This window comes from Thermobia domestica, chromosome 1 (genome assembly GCF_964235325.1).
Source record: "Thermobia domestica chromosome 1, izTheDome1.hap1.1, whole genome shotgun sequence".
Taxonomy (NCBI): Eukaryota; Metazoa; Arthropoda; class Insecta; order Zygentoma; family Lepismatidae; genus Thermobia; species Thermobia domestica.
Genome location: NC_137454.1, coordinates 211,418,287 through 211,434,674, shown reverse-complemented (window position 1 = coordinate 211,434,674; position 16,388 = coordinate 211,418,287). Strand labels below are relative to the sequence as shown.

The window sequence follows — 16,388 nt, the reverse complement described above, 5'->3', positions numbered from 1 at the left end:
TGCTGAACTGGTCTCTAACCGCAACACTTTTCTTGGGTAAAAGAAAGTCGACGAATAAAAACTGGACAACGATTATTATAAGTAAAATCAATAATGAAAATAAATTTATCCTTGTGACTGCTGCTTGATTTTTCACCATCACTATACATACAATTATGTTGTAATGTGCATAATAATTTACAAGATTCTATATCAGATAAGTAAGACCACTGGGTTATTGTAACAAATAACTGATCAGGATAGACCCTAGGAACCCTAAGATCTTGCCACAGCGAAATGCATCACCACCCTCTCTCGAAAGCACACATTGGGGAACGTCAAAATATTGTGGTCTATTTGATTGGTCTGTACCAAGATTTTGGAGATTTCGCTTCTCCGAAGGTTCGTATTATCTATGGATTGGGGATTTGCATATCCAATTGACCACCTCTAGTCTTGTTGATTTCTATTCTTTTTAGTATTTGGATAGTAGCCTATTGAAGAGTATATATTCGCCTCTTAATGTGTGGTATATTTACCTAATATTAAGAAGCGAATATACAATAGCTGTCAAGGAATAATTATATACGTAGTGCTACAGGAAAGAAACGGCAGCGCTTGCTCCACGAAAGGATAAATTTAAAGACATACATTAAAAAGAAAACCGAGACGCGTTGGAAAAATTAAAAAAAAAAAACTCGAATGTAACTCTTCCTTGTCAAAAAAAAAAAAAAAAAAAACCCTACATGACTTTTAATGAGAAAAGACGAAACATGGCAGAAACAAAGAATGAAATGGAAAAATAAAGAATCATTGTACTTACAGTGCTAAGAAGAATCCACTCATTTTGGCACGAATTTATTCATGTGCATTTACTGGTACCTTTTTCTTAACGAAATTACCGTACAACACGTGCTTCCATAAATTTTATAGCTATCCATTATTGCGCTAGTATGCACAAACATACACACAAACACAAACACCCACATCCACACACTCACACTCACAAACACACAAGCACAATGGGTTTTATTGACAGTGCAAAATTTAGGACTAAACATTTATAACTCCAATTTAAGACATCTTTACTTTGGAGGTGAAAAGTCGAAAAAGAAAGTACATCTTAAAACTAATTAATCTCTGAGGGATGAAAGCGAAAAAACATAACCATTAATTTGAATTCTATATTTATTATTTATATGTACAATGTGCACATTTTTTCGTATAAAATATTATTCATACTATTTGTAATGCAGAAAGAAACACTAATTGTCCATATTATTTGTAATACAAACAAGTAATATGTAGACAATACATATCTGTTGGTTATAATCTAAAACTTACAGAGATCTTTTAATAATATAAAATAAAAAGAATTAAATTTTCCTATTGATTTCGTATGAAGGAAACCACATTTCATAGTTATTAAAAGTACAGAAATGCAGCATCATATCAAAAAACCCTCACGTGCTTAAGTAGGTTAAAAAGGAGGACTGCGATAAGTATCCCACTTCTTCGTCTATTATTTCAGTAGCAGTTTCTTCCATCTTTTAGTTTTCGAAAGAGATGCCTTTACACTGATTTCCAACAATGCGAGGAGCAGCAGGTCAATATGTTTCGAGAATGCCAAATCCTTTTCATCCTCAAACAACAAGGCAGATGGAAGTGAATATCTTTCTAATAATGTTTTGAAGATTTGTCACAATTGTTCATTTGAAGATCTTATTGATGCTTTATTTTTACTTACGACTATGTCTTTAAGACTAGTTTTCACAACGGGAATTTCGCCCTTTTTCTGCGGTAGTTGAATTTCATCTCCAGCTCTTTGGAAAACAAGCATTGGAGAAAGGTCACTTTTCCTCCCAATGATGACAGATAGGAACACTGAAACAGAAAAACAAAAATAAAAATCATGAACAATCATAGTGCAATTTTTCAGGTAGAGAGAAAAAGGAAAAAAATAATTACAATACCTCATGTGTAACTACAATCAATACGCAATAAAACGATTGGTTACTGTACTCGATTGCATGAAGTCGCTTATTCTCAATAATCCACTTTTAACGACCTTCCATACAGCGAAATTAAATTACCATTAATTAAAGTTATTCTGTAATACCTTAACTTTTGATTTTATTGCAGCTGTTAACTCTGATTGTTCAGGAGGATCAAAGAAGTTGGAAGGATATAAGACTTTATATATACACGTACATGAGAAATAATTCTGAAACGCTCATAGAAGGCTACATTACGTATGTGCTCATAATATAAAATGCCACTCCAAGACCAACTTTAGGATGTGAGCTAAAAGTGACGATCAAGTATATCGATACGATATCATAACTGATGCAAAAAAAAAAACTGAGTTTTATGTCCCACGATTATGTCGTCTAAGCTAAAGGAGACGGTGATGATGAAGAATGAATGAAATGGTGGGTTGAAGAAAGTGGAAGGAAATGGGAGAACCCCGAGGAAACCCACGCACACGGTGTTTGTCCACCACAAAGTTCACTTGGCGGGGACTAGGATCATAACTGATGCAGACCAGCATGGTATGAAAGAAAGAACTTTCTAATAATAATATAATATAGCTACTCATTTATCAAACACAACTAGACAACGATAGAAATTATTATCTTTCACTACTGCTATGAAACCTACAAAAAGAAGTTAAAATTCAGCATTTACATATCGTGACAGAACTACGCTATCGGATGCAGCAATCTGACATGCTGCATACAGTTGGAACTAAGCAGTAGAGGTATTCTTCTACTGTCATAAAAAAATTTCATCCTGATTGGATACGATTTAGTAAGTTGAATTTATGATGCAAGTCGAAACATGTATTAGCATTTCAAAATATGGCAAAAATAAAGTGAAAATTACAAACAAAATGGTGTATAACTTTTATATTCCGAAAGATCCCAAACTGAGAGCATAACGCTGGCTCTCTCACTTGTTACTGGAGTATTTTAAAAAGTAAGACTTCTAGGACCAGAATTCTATCACACTCAGTAGGGTGAAAATAGCCACATTATTTGTTTCGAACAGTGTTAGAAGTTGTGGTAATAATAATAATAATAATAATAATAATAAAATATACTTCTCTTTGGTGAAAATTATATATTTTACCCCTCTGTTGAGAAATATATTTTCGGGAGGAGTACTTTTACCCATTCAAAAAAAAAAAAAAAAAAGCGCGAACACAATAACATGTGATATATTCCATATTAGAGCTTTCCTTATATTTAAGTACTTAAGTCAAATAAAATAATTGCTGAAGTAATAAAAATCATTAAACAAGGAAATCTTTAAAAATCTAAAATAATAAATAAATAAATAGAGTGTGTCTGAAGAAGACAAGGGTAGTTGCTGAAACAGTTACATTTAAATAAAAGTGGGGCAGTGGTGGGTCGGTGATAAGAGCGTTCACCTTTTGTGTCTGGAGCCCCTGGTTCGATCCCAGCTCACGCCAATCGGCTCTGTGTTGGACAAACACGGTGTGCGTGGGTTTTCTTGGAGTTCTCCAATTTTTTCCCACATTCTTCATTCCACCATTTAATTCATTTCTCATCATCACCGTCTCCCTTAGCCTCAGTGCCTGATCATGGAACGTTAAATCGAATACTTCATTTACATAAAAGTATTGCCTTGTTCAGCAATTATTTTATTTTAGTTAAGTACTAATAAAATATTACTATTTTCTTTTCTTCTTGCTCGGCATTTTCTTACATGTGTATTATAAAATAACATGTCTAAAACTCACCTGTCACACCTTCGGTGTGTAGGTCATCCTCCACAGTGATTATTTCTACAGCAGCTCGACGAGCAGAAAGGGGTGAGAGTCACGGCTTCAAGTTCAGTTAAGAAAGATTCCGTGCTAGGTGGTCTGCTGATCAATTCATCATTTGTAGGAGCATTGGCCACACACTCTGGAAAGTGGGAGTACATGCAAGTCTTATCTTTGCAAATAACATGTATTTACAGCTAGGCCTATTACAACGACTAAATACATTTAACATGAAATGTAGCAGTTTAATTTCATGTAAACAGTAAAGTGAGCTTGTTATCATATTTTGTATTTAAAAAAAAAAAAAAAAAAAAAAAACCTAAGAGCATATAGAAAGGAAAATGAGTTGGCAAGAAAATATCAGCTATAAATTTCACATGCTTTCTGTTCTGGATATTTTCAGCGTAAAGGACGGTGTGAGGAAGAAATATTTTACAAGAATACCATGCTACAAGAAAAACAATTACATCCCATTCATTCTGAATATACGTTTTCATAATTATCTTTAAAAGTTAAATTTAAATAAATTACAGGTCGTAATGAACAGAAAAGATTACCCAAAATGTTCTAATGAAACAATTTCTTGTTTTGGACATGCATTACCAATACTGGTACAATTTCTTTCGAAATTAAATTTATATATCAACCCAGAGTCCGAAATCGTGCTAATTTCAGTGCGGGAATGGTTACTTCTTAAATGGAAAGATACGTAAAATAAATATTGACAAACTTGCGGACAGATAGATTTTATGGATTATTGTCTGCCCGTTGTTAACAAAGCAGGGATCGGATTTGAGAACGCAAAACATCGCATCTTGAAAACAAAGAACACTAATGACTACCTGCGTTTACGAAGGTGGACATTTTCTGAGCAAAGACACCAAGGCAAGTAATTTCTTGCTATGTACTGCTTCATTTAAATTCTGCAATGTAAAAAAAAATCTTAAATTTATAATACAAGCTTGATAAAATCAAGAGCTCCAACTCTGGGATGGGTTTTATTAAAAAAAATATCCTACTCTGGGAGGGGCAGTCATCACCTCTGGATCCGCCCCTGTTGTGTACACAGCTTCCTTCTGGCGGCAGCAGATATGTAAGCCCCGAAACAATGAGGTATGTTTCTTTTTACTGATGGGGCTGCAATGCCCCAGTGATAGGGCGTTCACTTCTAGTGCGTGGGGTCCCTGGTTCGAACCCAGCTCGTGCCAAGTGGGCTTTGTGGTGGACAAACACCATGTGCCTGGGTTTTCAAAACATTCTCCCGTTTTCGCCCACTTTCTTCATACCACCATTTTTCACTTTTCATTATCACCATCTTCCTTAGCCTCGGTGCCTTATCCTGGGGCGTGAAACTAAATATTTAATTTCATTTCTTTTTAATGATGAGGATGTGGTGTTCTACTTGAAAGCAGGTTTTTGACACAAAGAGACTTCCCTTGTTATTGCACGCATAAATATTAGGGGGATATTCCCTATGTCAATAGCTCGCTAAAGTACATCTGACTGGGACCACCACCAGCCCCCAACCACGGACCATTAATAAGACATTTGGTTTCCTTTGAAAAAATGAAATGAAATTTTGAGTTTTACGTCCCACGGTTATGCTTGGTTTCCTTTGAATCGTTTTACGATTAGCAGTAGAACTTATAATAATGTAGTCATGTAGAAGATACTTAACTGAGTTGGAATATATTTTCTTGAAATTTAGTGGCAACATTGATCAGTATCCATCATCACATGCTCGCATAGGAGCCTAGAATGCGACGGAGATCTCTACTCAATTAATGAACAAAATATTCTAACACTGTCAAAAACCCGTTACATTATTATGATTCCCACTCCCAATTCTGTGGCAGAGCTACGGTAGCCAAGTGTCTTGTGAGGGTACGTAGGTGCGACAGGACGGTGGTCGCAGTTTGAGAGTGCTCTCAACTGGGGTAATATCCTCCCACTGATTATGCACATGTACAATGAGAGCACTACTTTAACAAACGAGTCTATCAACTATACATCGATTTTGTGGGTTTTTTCACTAGATTTAAGGCACTAGTGTTTCAAAAGGCTAAACAAAACATAACTGAGTGAGCCAAGGGGTTAGAACTTCCATCGGTCAGAACTTTGAAGTCATACACGATTTATACCAGCTGGCCACTAAAATGCAGGAATGCTATATAACCAAGTCAGTAGGAGCACAGCAAGAGGGCCCGAGCAGCAGCGACGGGACGCGTTCGTAGGGAGCAGGCGCGTCAGCGACGGGAAGTACACGTATAAACGAGGATCGTGGAAGAGTACACTTACATATACGATACTTTCACTGATCACTTATGCTGTACACTGACAGTAATTGTTTTTTTTTTTTTGCACACCCAATCCTTCACAAAAAATGTTTCTCATAATATTTTACCTACAAATTTTCTATTTGGTAGAACCGTGTGCTCGAGTGAAGCAGAATTTTGAGTGATGGTGAAAGCATTGTAAGCGTAAATGTGCTTTTCAACTATCCTTGTTTACGTGTATAGTCTCCGTCGTTGACGTGCCTGCTCCCTACGGACGCACCCCCTCGTTGCCGCTCGGGCCCTCTTGTTGTGCTCGTGTCCGGACTCGAATAGAATGCATTTGTGCTTTTTAGTGGGCACCTAGCAAAAGTTCGTTCGTGTTTTATGCACTGTGCTTAATATGCCATACGTCTACTCTGTATTTATACTAACCCCCGTGAAGTAAATCTGCAACTAGTAATGGAGCTCCTCACTTAGTGCATGAAAGCTCTAACCTAACCTGAAAATGTAATGTGTCAAAATTTGGTAGAACCGTCTGTTCCAGTAATGCCTCCAAAAGCATACACTTACTGTCATCTCGGCGTATGAGGCCCGGGTTCGATTCCCGGCGGGAGCTGATGTTCGGATTCACGTTAATCAGTAGACCCACGTCTTATATAGTCTTGCTGCTAAACAGGACATTAAACTCAAAATCAACTCAACTTACTGTCATCTCGTTCTTTGCTTGTATCCAGCCGTCTTTCGCCTCGGCAAATAGTTCCACATGCGTGCAGCTTTATTATAAGGATCAATTGTATAAGTAGTAGTAGTAGGAACAGGTTAGAAGACCCGCGGAGGTTGGTTGCTCCTGTTCTCGACATGAAATGGGCAAATTAAAGACTTGTCCATTTTTTTTTCGTACATTTTACACTCCGTATAGTAAAACTGCACCCCAGAATGACATACTTTCCCATGCATACTCACTCCCATATACGGTTTATTAAGTTTAAACACATACATTATCATTTTACTACCTTCACTATTGATATTTTATATAGTATTCTACCTAAAAATATTTAATTTTGTAGAGGTGTCTGCTAAAGTTAACCTAATGGAGGTATCCTCGTTCTTTCTACGGTATTTTAATACACTGTAATAAGAAACAATAGGCAACGCTGTATGAGAGGAGCTAATACTCAATCTGCTGAATTTTACACAGAATATACCTAGATAGGAATAGGATAGGAATTATACTTACTTGTCTTAAAGCTGACTTCTTCACTTAAAAACAGAAAACCATCATAACACCACAAAGTTCCATGGCAATTCTGAAATGGCTCACGATTCCCAGCATGCACTGCTCAAACTGCAGTTACAATACAGGGAACGTCCGCGCTTGCAGCACTTAAAAAAGACGTCTATTTCTGGTGATGCTCGACACGTGATTCTTTGTACCATTCTGGCACGTGATAAACACGTACAATTTAGGTCATTTTTCACACGTCATTTTTGTTACCATTTTGGTACGTGATAAAGACGTTCCAAATTTTCAAAAGACGTCATTTTGAATTCGAACCCCAAAAAAAGACGTGTTAATGACGTGACTGTGCTACCTGGGTAGAAGTGCCTTGCGAGTTTATTATCCAATTATATTCGCACAACACGACCGTTATGGATATGCGACAATCATTTTGAACATGAGTGTACATTGACCAGCCATTGTTTAAGGAATCAGCGTTTGACTTACTATTATTATTATTATTATTATTATTATTATTATTATTGTAAAACCGTCACCTTCCCGCCCATTGTCACTTTCATTTTACTTTCAACCATGCGCGCCGACTACGTGGGTGCTCCAGGGCTCCGGCAGCCACATAAATAATCTTGTGGTTGCGGCGCACCCACAAGATTTTTAGCTTGAACCCGGGTTTGAACCAGTTTCTCTTGCGTTTAAATCAGTCGTGTTACCGACTGAGCTAGGGCAGCCCAATTTATCCTTATAGTACCGATATATTTTACTTTCTCACAGCACAGGCCTTTATGACAATGTTCATAAAATATTTTAACTAAAAGTAAATCAATCAAACATCGAGACTTCCCTGAAAACATATAGGCTAATATGACCCGCCATTGATATGCACCCACATAAATCTTGGAAAGTCTGCGCCATTGCTTTCAACGTACTTAATGTTTTTAATTGGACATCTGCCACTCTGTCGTTCATCTGTTTGCAAAATGGCATTTTCTTCACAAGTGAGAAGACAAGACTTCTTGCCACCTCCGCCTCATGTTTTGGCCAACATCGAGGGTCAACATTCATTCACATTGCTTGCTTGAACAAAGCGTCTTTGCTTGGGGATGTCATGACACCTGCCACTGAAAAACAAGAAGTGAGGTACCAAGGAAGCAAGATAGGTTTTATCATACTGTAGAGAAAATAACAAGAGATTAACAATAATAGCAAATAACTTGTTATTTTCTCTGTGATTTTATTACGCTGGCGTGGAGTCAGGCGTTAGAGCTCGTAGTTTTTAGAAGACAATTTTCAGGGAAAAAAATTGTGGAAATAATGAATATTTGAATGAAAGGAACTTCGTAAAAATCATCAATGATCAAAATTTTTAATTGTGCCAAATTACACACAAAATGCACACAGATTGACATTACACACAAAATGCACAAACATGCCAGAATTGCACACATTTTGTGCAATTACACACACATTGGCAACGCTGGAACTAAACGACACCAAGTTTGTAATCATTCTCCGTTAGAGGGCAAGGATAACAGATTACAATGTAGGATCGTGTGGAAGTGGGTATGCTGTATTCCGAAACTCTTCATCACTTACGGTGATTAAAACAAACAAAAAGAAAAAAAAAGAATAGAAAAAAACTGTTTTGAACTAATAATGCTTCTCTACAGATTATCAGGTTATTTGCAGCAAAAAGTCGTTAAATTTGTAAGTAAGTAGCTAAATTGTCATTTAAAAGTCACCAAAGTCGCCGATCGGAGAAATAATTTTTGTCGCTATCTTCGAGGTTGAATCCCCCAGATTTAGCCTCTTTCCCCCCAAATTGGCAACACTGACACCTACCATTGCTAAGCTTACCACTACATTTCCTGTTTTAACAAATAGTTTTTTTTTTTCTTTATTTTTGGAAATCAGTTAATAATGTTACACACATGTATTCTTTTATTTTCCCTTCGATCATTTAACAATTATTCAGAGTAAATAACATTTACTCCGTGGCTAAGCGGTTAGCGTATGCGCCTTTGGCGTGGAAGACTAGAGTTCGATTCCCGGCGGAAGCTCATCTGGTACGGATTCCACGTTATTTCATATAACCTCGTTACTGAAAGGGATGTTAAACTCAAAATCAACTCATTTGTGACTTTTCCGTTCCTAGGCTTGTTTCGTTCTTCGCGCTTCTCTATAATATTCGAGCGATATCTTTCTCAGCATGTAAGCACAAATTAATAGTTTGAGGTTTAGTTATACCTTCGTTTACGTTCACAAGTGTATCATTATACCATATTTTATTGTTTATTGAAAACGTAAGAACAATACTTTTTTTCATACTAGAAAATAGTCGCCACAAGTCAGAGTTGTCTCATACATTTTTTGACGTCTTACATTGCATTTGTTCTTCGAAGAAAATCCAGGAAAACGTGTTTTAGAATTAAATAGAACTTTGTATACTCAGTTATTGCTGTTTTTATGGTATCATTTTATGACAGAACGTAATCCAATTGTGCGGTTCCAGACTGAGACCAGGAAGTCCGGTCATTAAAGTAAACAAGGAAACTACTCCTAACACAAACAACTGGAAAAGCACTTTAAGGTCCAGAAGACTCGTAAAATTGTCCGCAAGTTATATACGTTTCCTGTTGGTGGGGAAAGACATCGGAATAAAAAAATAAAGTAGACCTTCTAATGCACTTAAGAGGGAAATTATAACCATATAATTCAAGGATACTAAGGTTGCTGGAAGTTTATCCCCAAAAGGAGCTGAAATTCTTGTCCCGTCTTCCTTTGTTAAAGGAAGATAAAGAAAAGTAGTTCCAATATTGCCAAGTGCTCTGTTAAATTTTACGTTTGTCATAGAGTAACTGAATAGCCCAATGGTTAGTGCACGTGTTTCATGTGTGTTTGACCCTCTATTCGATTCATCCCGAAGGCAAGCACGAATTTAAAAAAACATACAATTGAACGTCCGCGTCTCTTACAGTTCTCACAGAACAAAACATTGCTGAAACCCTAAAAGGAACAAGAAAACCATAATGTTCACTGATCTACGAGAGTGAGACAAAACTTTTTTTATAATTTTGCCAAGAAACCATATGGTTGCCATACTGCTTTATGCATATGCATTCTTACAATAAGTTTGACTACCACCATGTGCGGGAAATTTGATTTTGACAGCGTTATTTGCCTACCGGCTACTACAATTTAAACATATCCGCTCCCTTACCAGTTTGGACCAAAGAGAAACAATGAGCAGTGACCAAATATTTCTGGTCGGCAGATTTAAAAGGAGCTGAAAATTTACCGCAGACTTTTTTCACAATAAAGGTACAGTACACTTTTTTGTAAGAGTTTTCTCGTAGATCGAGAAGTTTAAAAGTGACTGGTTAAGTGTTACGGACGTAGGGAGAGCGTGACGCTGGTCAAACTACACTATGGGTAAGCTTCAGCAAGCTCGAGGGAAGGTTCTGATAAATAGGCCAGTTACCATCGCTTAGCTAACGTCTTCTTTGAAATCAGTTATGGCCTGTCCGAAGACAGACGTGCAGGAAATAGTTCAAAAAGGTTTTGCGGGAAACCGTTGATATTCGTGAAAGGAATACACAGGTTTATGGATCGTTGGATCAAATGCATTGACAAGGAAAGTGATATACTTATTAAAATATGAAGAAAAATGAAGTACGTGTTCAACCTATAGTTATGTATAATTAAGTAGTAGAAGAAAAATGTAGATAACTTCTTAACGCACTCTCCGATATAAAATTAAAAGATAGTGATCTTGTTTGTAATCACATCAAGGAGAAAGGAGGGAATCATTTGAAATTAATTTTTGACTATAGTTAGTTCATACCACAAAACGAGTTTCTCTCATGCTACTTTCGTTACAATGCATGTATTATAGGGGTAGAGGTGGGTGTTTCAGCTTATAAGGTATTTCACGAACCTTTCATGTTAGAAAGGTGAAAAATAGTTAATAAACTCATTGCTAACAATAAATAGTCATGTATAACGGATTTTTAAAACGATCCGCTTCTAAGAGTGGAAGAAATGTAATTTCCGTAATTTGTAATTTTATTTTTTTCGGTTTCAATCCACAAAATTGAACCCTTTAAAACCGTTTAAGTCTCGTAAGTTTTAAACTAACCTTTAGAATCAAAATGAATTTTCATAATTTTATTCCCACTCAAGCATGCATCCTAAGGTTAGGAGGGGCAGGGTTCAAATATATATTTGAAATATTGCCCATAAACTGATTATTCCGTGAAAAAAAAAGCATTTAAGTACATACCAGGTTTCTTTTCAGCTTCAAGTTGATACGAGACAAGTAGTTTGCTGTTTACAGTGAGGTTCGAATCAACAAACAGCTTTGTATTCTAGATAATCACCTGGACTTGGTTTGCTCAACAGTACAATATTATTATTATTATTACTATTATTATTATTATTAGTTGTTGTTGTAATGGTAGAAGTAGTACTAGTAGTAGTAGTAGTAACATTGTTCATACATTCTTAGGTTAAGAATTTTAGTTTTTATGATCTATTTCTCGATCATATTTGTAACTATATTTGTCGTGTCACATATATGCCTCATATGCCATTAGAAACTGAGTTCTTACCAAAAAAGAAACATAGAATTATATTAATTAGCCATTCAGTTACTAGGTAAGCGATATTCTACGTTTGAAGTTCTCGTCTCATTATTTTTTTTTCTGTTTATTTATTATAGGTCTACACGAATTGTTTCATTAAGACCTACTCTTATTAGAAAATATGAGCCGAAAAGGATTAATTAATATGGTAGATATTAATAATTTAATTTATTTGTAACAACAACAAAAAGAAATTTTGTGCATAACGAGACACAAGTCATTGGCGGCTTTTATTGTTGGCTTTTGCAGCTTGCATTAACGACTTCCATTCGAGGCCAACGGGACAAAGATGACGTCATAATGGGTCGCACTGCTAGAAGAACACCATTAGTGCTCGTACAAACGGAAAACTATTAACATATTAAAGTGAGATTTTAGCTTGACGTCTAAGGTATAACAAGTTCAGTGACGTCTGTGAAAGCTGGCGAGCGCTCAGGTAAAACCAGGTTTGTTTGAATAACTAAACTGATGGATGAAGTTGAAGATATTATTTTGAAGAGCCGAAATGCAAGAACCAGGGTGGTATCAGGCCTTGTGGCCATGAATAAGGAGAATGTTCACTAAATAATAACGGAAAGAATTTAAAGGAACTGTAACTTCGTGCCCGTTTTGTGCACCGTTCCTTAACAGAGCAACAGAAACTAGAAAGACGGCATCATTGTCGTTCGTACGGTTTGACTCCAGAAAGTAAAAAATGAAATGAAATAAAATTGCTCATTTAACTTTTTACAATTATACTCTTAAGACTAAAGGAGACGGTTAATTAATGATACTAATGACTGTAAAGTAATTGATAAAATGAAAATGTATGGGGAAACGAGAGAGCCTAGATAAAGCTCACGGACAGGACCCAACACGAACTCATTTGGTCTGGAATCGAAGAATGAAAATCTTTAAGATTTACGTCACATGGTTATGCCTGCTAGGCTATAGGAGACGGTTATGATGAGAAATGAATGAAATTGTAGAATGGGGAAGTGGGAGGAAACAGGAGAACTCCGAGAAAAGCCACGAACACGGTGTCTGTCCACTACAAAATTCACTTGGTGCGAACTAGGATCGAACCAAGGACCCCATGCACCAGAGGTGAATGCTCTACCACTGAGTCATCGTGGGCCCAGGTTCTGGAATCGAACAAGGGATTATTCGCATCAGAAGTGAGCGCTATACTACTGAGAAACCATGCCCCTCTGCCCCCAAAAGAGTATTTGTATCTTACCATTCACCGTCCCCAATGGATGGTTGCATTTTTGATAATGTTCCCACCAATCACAAAACAGTAACAAGGATCTTCAACAGACCAGGACTTCTATAAGTAAATTCATGATTTACTGGACTGTACAAAGCTGTATGTTCCAATTTTGAATAGACTTAGGTAAATAGATTCCACTAGTTATTCATTTATTTTTACAGATCCAATATCGTTCGCTAATTACCACACTATGTGTACAGAGAATAGAAATCAATTAAAAAATCTTTTATAATATAATTCACACGTCTGCTCTAGTATCCGTTACCATTTTGTACTTTCAACTTTGTTAAATGCAGTTCGTTGTCATAAACCAGATCAAGATATTTAAATAGTATATACATTCACCTTAGTTGATTTATCTGTAGACGAGAGAAAAGATAATCCGTGAGAGAATTCACACTCGCCACAGAGATAGGGATTATGAATTCTCAATTATGGTTTCAAATTAAAATAAAAGGATTTCTAGACAGGATTTTGCCAAGAACTGAGAGAAATAGCACAGTTCCAACTGCGACCCATTTCAGGACTACATTTGTCGGAACAAGAATGGAATACTTTGAAAAATTTATGACATACATAGAAAGGGTTTCAATCTGTACTTCAAATACATTTTGATAAGTATTTTATTGTAATTTTCAAATCAATCTTGTGTAAATAATACTGTACATTATCAATGAGAACCTATGTTATTCAGAGCTTACATTGAACTATGTGTCTGCGTCTCACAGTGATACAAATGGACGCTAAATTTTCTCCTTCACTTTAAAAGTAAAAATGGCATGCAGTCAATAATAAGACATTTTGAACAATAATTTATGAAAAGTATATCTCATACACTCCACGATTTGTTCCAAATAAATGAATGCCGGTATAATCTAACACAGTTTGACCAGATATACATTTATATATATACTGGTGGAAACAATTTTAGTACATCTCTTTTACACTTTCCAATTGGAACGAGTTGCGAACTACAAAATGTGTGTCTGTAAAGGACGTAGTTATCTTAATTTGAGAGCCATTCAATTAGTCACTGTAGAGGGCAGAAATATCGTAATGTTTGTACAGAGCATGCAAATAAGTGACCTCGTGTATAGCTGTATGGTGAAACTACAAACAGTCCAGAGATCTTTCCTTAGAGTTCCTCTCGTTTAAGTCATGTCGTATTACTGGTCAGTCGCCGATGTGAACGTTGCAGATGGCGTAGGAGACCCGGGTTCGATTTCCGGCAAGATCTAATGTAGTTCAGATTCCACGTTACTCAGTAGGTCCACCTCTCATATAGCCTCGCTGCTGAACGGGACGTTAAACTGAAAATTAACTCAACATTGGAGATAAACGATTTCCACAACTTTTAAATTGGTTGAAGTAATAGCAAACTGTTGCGTCTCCGCTTACATTAACGATGGGTGTTACCACACATTTGATAGAAACACATAGAAACTCATGCAATGGACATAAAGCAATATATAAGTACAGTGGACAATTAGGATGCGTCTGATACACGGAGACAATCACTCTTCTTCTAGCTTAACTGGTGACAACAATCTACCTTGTACTCACTACCATTATTTAACAGAGTTTCCCACCATTTCTCAAGTGGTATGTAACATTCATATCTCAAATACGATAATAGGATATTCCCATTTCGGGATAGCCACAGTCATAAACCTATCTCTCAATCATACTTACTGGTGAAGGGAATTGCCCTATCTACTTGGCAGAGAATAGAAGTCTGCTATCATGCCCAGTGTCAGTAACGAGACATAAAGACAAGCTCACGTCCACCTTTTGTGCCAAGACACTTCAAGGTACCGAATCTCACGTTATGAGACCAACATATTCCTGGGATAATCCCATAATTTCAAAGGGGACTTGTAATCTCAGTCCTACTTACCTCAGTTACATTTGATATACATACTGAGAAATTACATACACTTCCAGACTCGATAGCATGTGTTAGTCAGTCATCCATTTGGGAGACAGTACAAACCTCTCCTCCCCTGAAAGGGTAAGATGTTCTTCCTGAACGTATTTCCGATTATACTGAATACGGCAGGCGTACTACCAGTGATTCCATGATGCACCGAAGTGTACCTGGACAAAAAGAAAGATCTGGTCGCAATCACGGTTAGTGTATGGTAGTCCCTCCGAAACTCTCTAGGTGACGTCATTCCAAAGATTGGCGACAGTACTGTCCAGTCGGCGAGCCTACAAAGCGGCTATATTCGACAAGAAGCGGGAGAGACTCGTCCACTTCGCACTCGACAGTGGCAGGACCAGTTGGGAACTGGGAATTCAGCGTTGGAGGAGCAACTAGTTAGCTCCTAGTGAAGAAACAAATGGAGAACATGTTCTACACGGTGGACAGTTATAAGTATCACAGTTTGTAGGAACAGTGGACAAATATTTTGGACAGATATGTACTTATCTATTCTTCCACTGTAAAATACTTTTAAACTGTATATTTAAATCTGGAAGCTCTCAGCCAATAAGATTGTGATTTTATTTCAGTTGTTTTTGATCATCTAGTTATAGTCGCATGCCATTAGCTGTTAATTTTCCCTGCATGTGGTATGTCTGCACAGAGAAAAATCCCTTCTCCAGACAGCGCTATATTGTACAAATATACGATATCCTCTTGCTTATTATAGAAATCAGTACGGAGCATGCGTTATCCGTATGCTACATAGGCACTGCCCTTAGATGTTACACCGTGCCGTTGCAAGATGTCTGACATCTAACAGTTTTCCGTATATCACATGCATATAATTACGTTACCTTCGTCAGCTATATGTTATATACGTCCATTTGTATGTGAGATCCTGACCGCCTACATTGTTTCATACAGAAAGTACGTGTAGATGAAACACTTATACAGAAAGTATTATAAAACATGCGTTTTCAGTTATACGTCTGGTGCACGTTAAGTCCAAAAACTACAGGAATTACGCATGTAACGTACCTTTTTAAGTACGCCACCTACATTTTTTTCTCAGTGTGAGTTTTTTAGTGAGTAACGAGGATTCCTGCTGTTAGCTACCTTGGCCGACAGCATTGAAAGTTTTATCTGTTGTGAGGGTTTCTTTGTCCCCGAATCATTTAATTTCGGATACTACTTCATAATCCTTTTAATTAAAGGAGTCGGCGCCCACAACTGTGTGTCCCTTTTTCCTGTATGGCCACATGAACACTAAGCAATCAATAATTG

General features: G+C 36.8%; 1 protein-coding gene and 1 long non-coding RNA gene across 7 annotated transcripts in view; both read right to left on the bottom strand.

The window, feature by feature from the left end:
- The window catches only part of LOC145693481 (RYamide receptor-like), a 338,943-nt gene that overhangs the window by 27,855 nt on the left and 294,700 nt on the right, over window positions 1-16,388 (bottom strand). The window lies entirely within an intron of this gene.
- On the bottom strand, window positions 1,241-7,557 carry LOC145667028 (uncharacterized). Of its 2 annotated transcripts, none has more exons than XR_014127854.1 (3): window positions 7,283-7,557; window positions 3,746-3,911; window positions 1,241-1,863 (listed from the first exon to the last, which is right to left on the bottom strand). It is a non-coding gene; the product is annotated as an uncharacterized LOC145667028 (long non-coding RNA). The 2 variants fall into 2 exon arrangements; XR_014127853.1 differs by having other exon boundaries at window positions 3,755-3,911.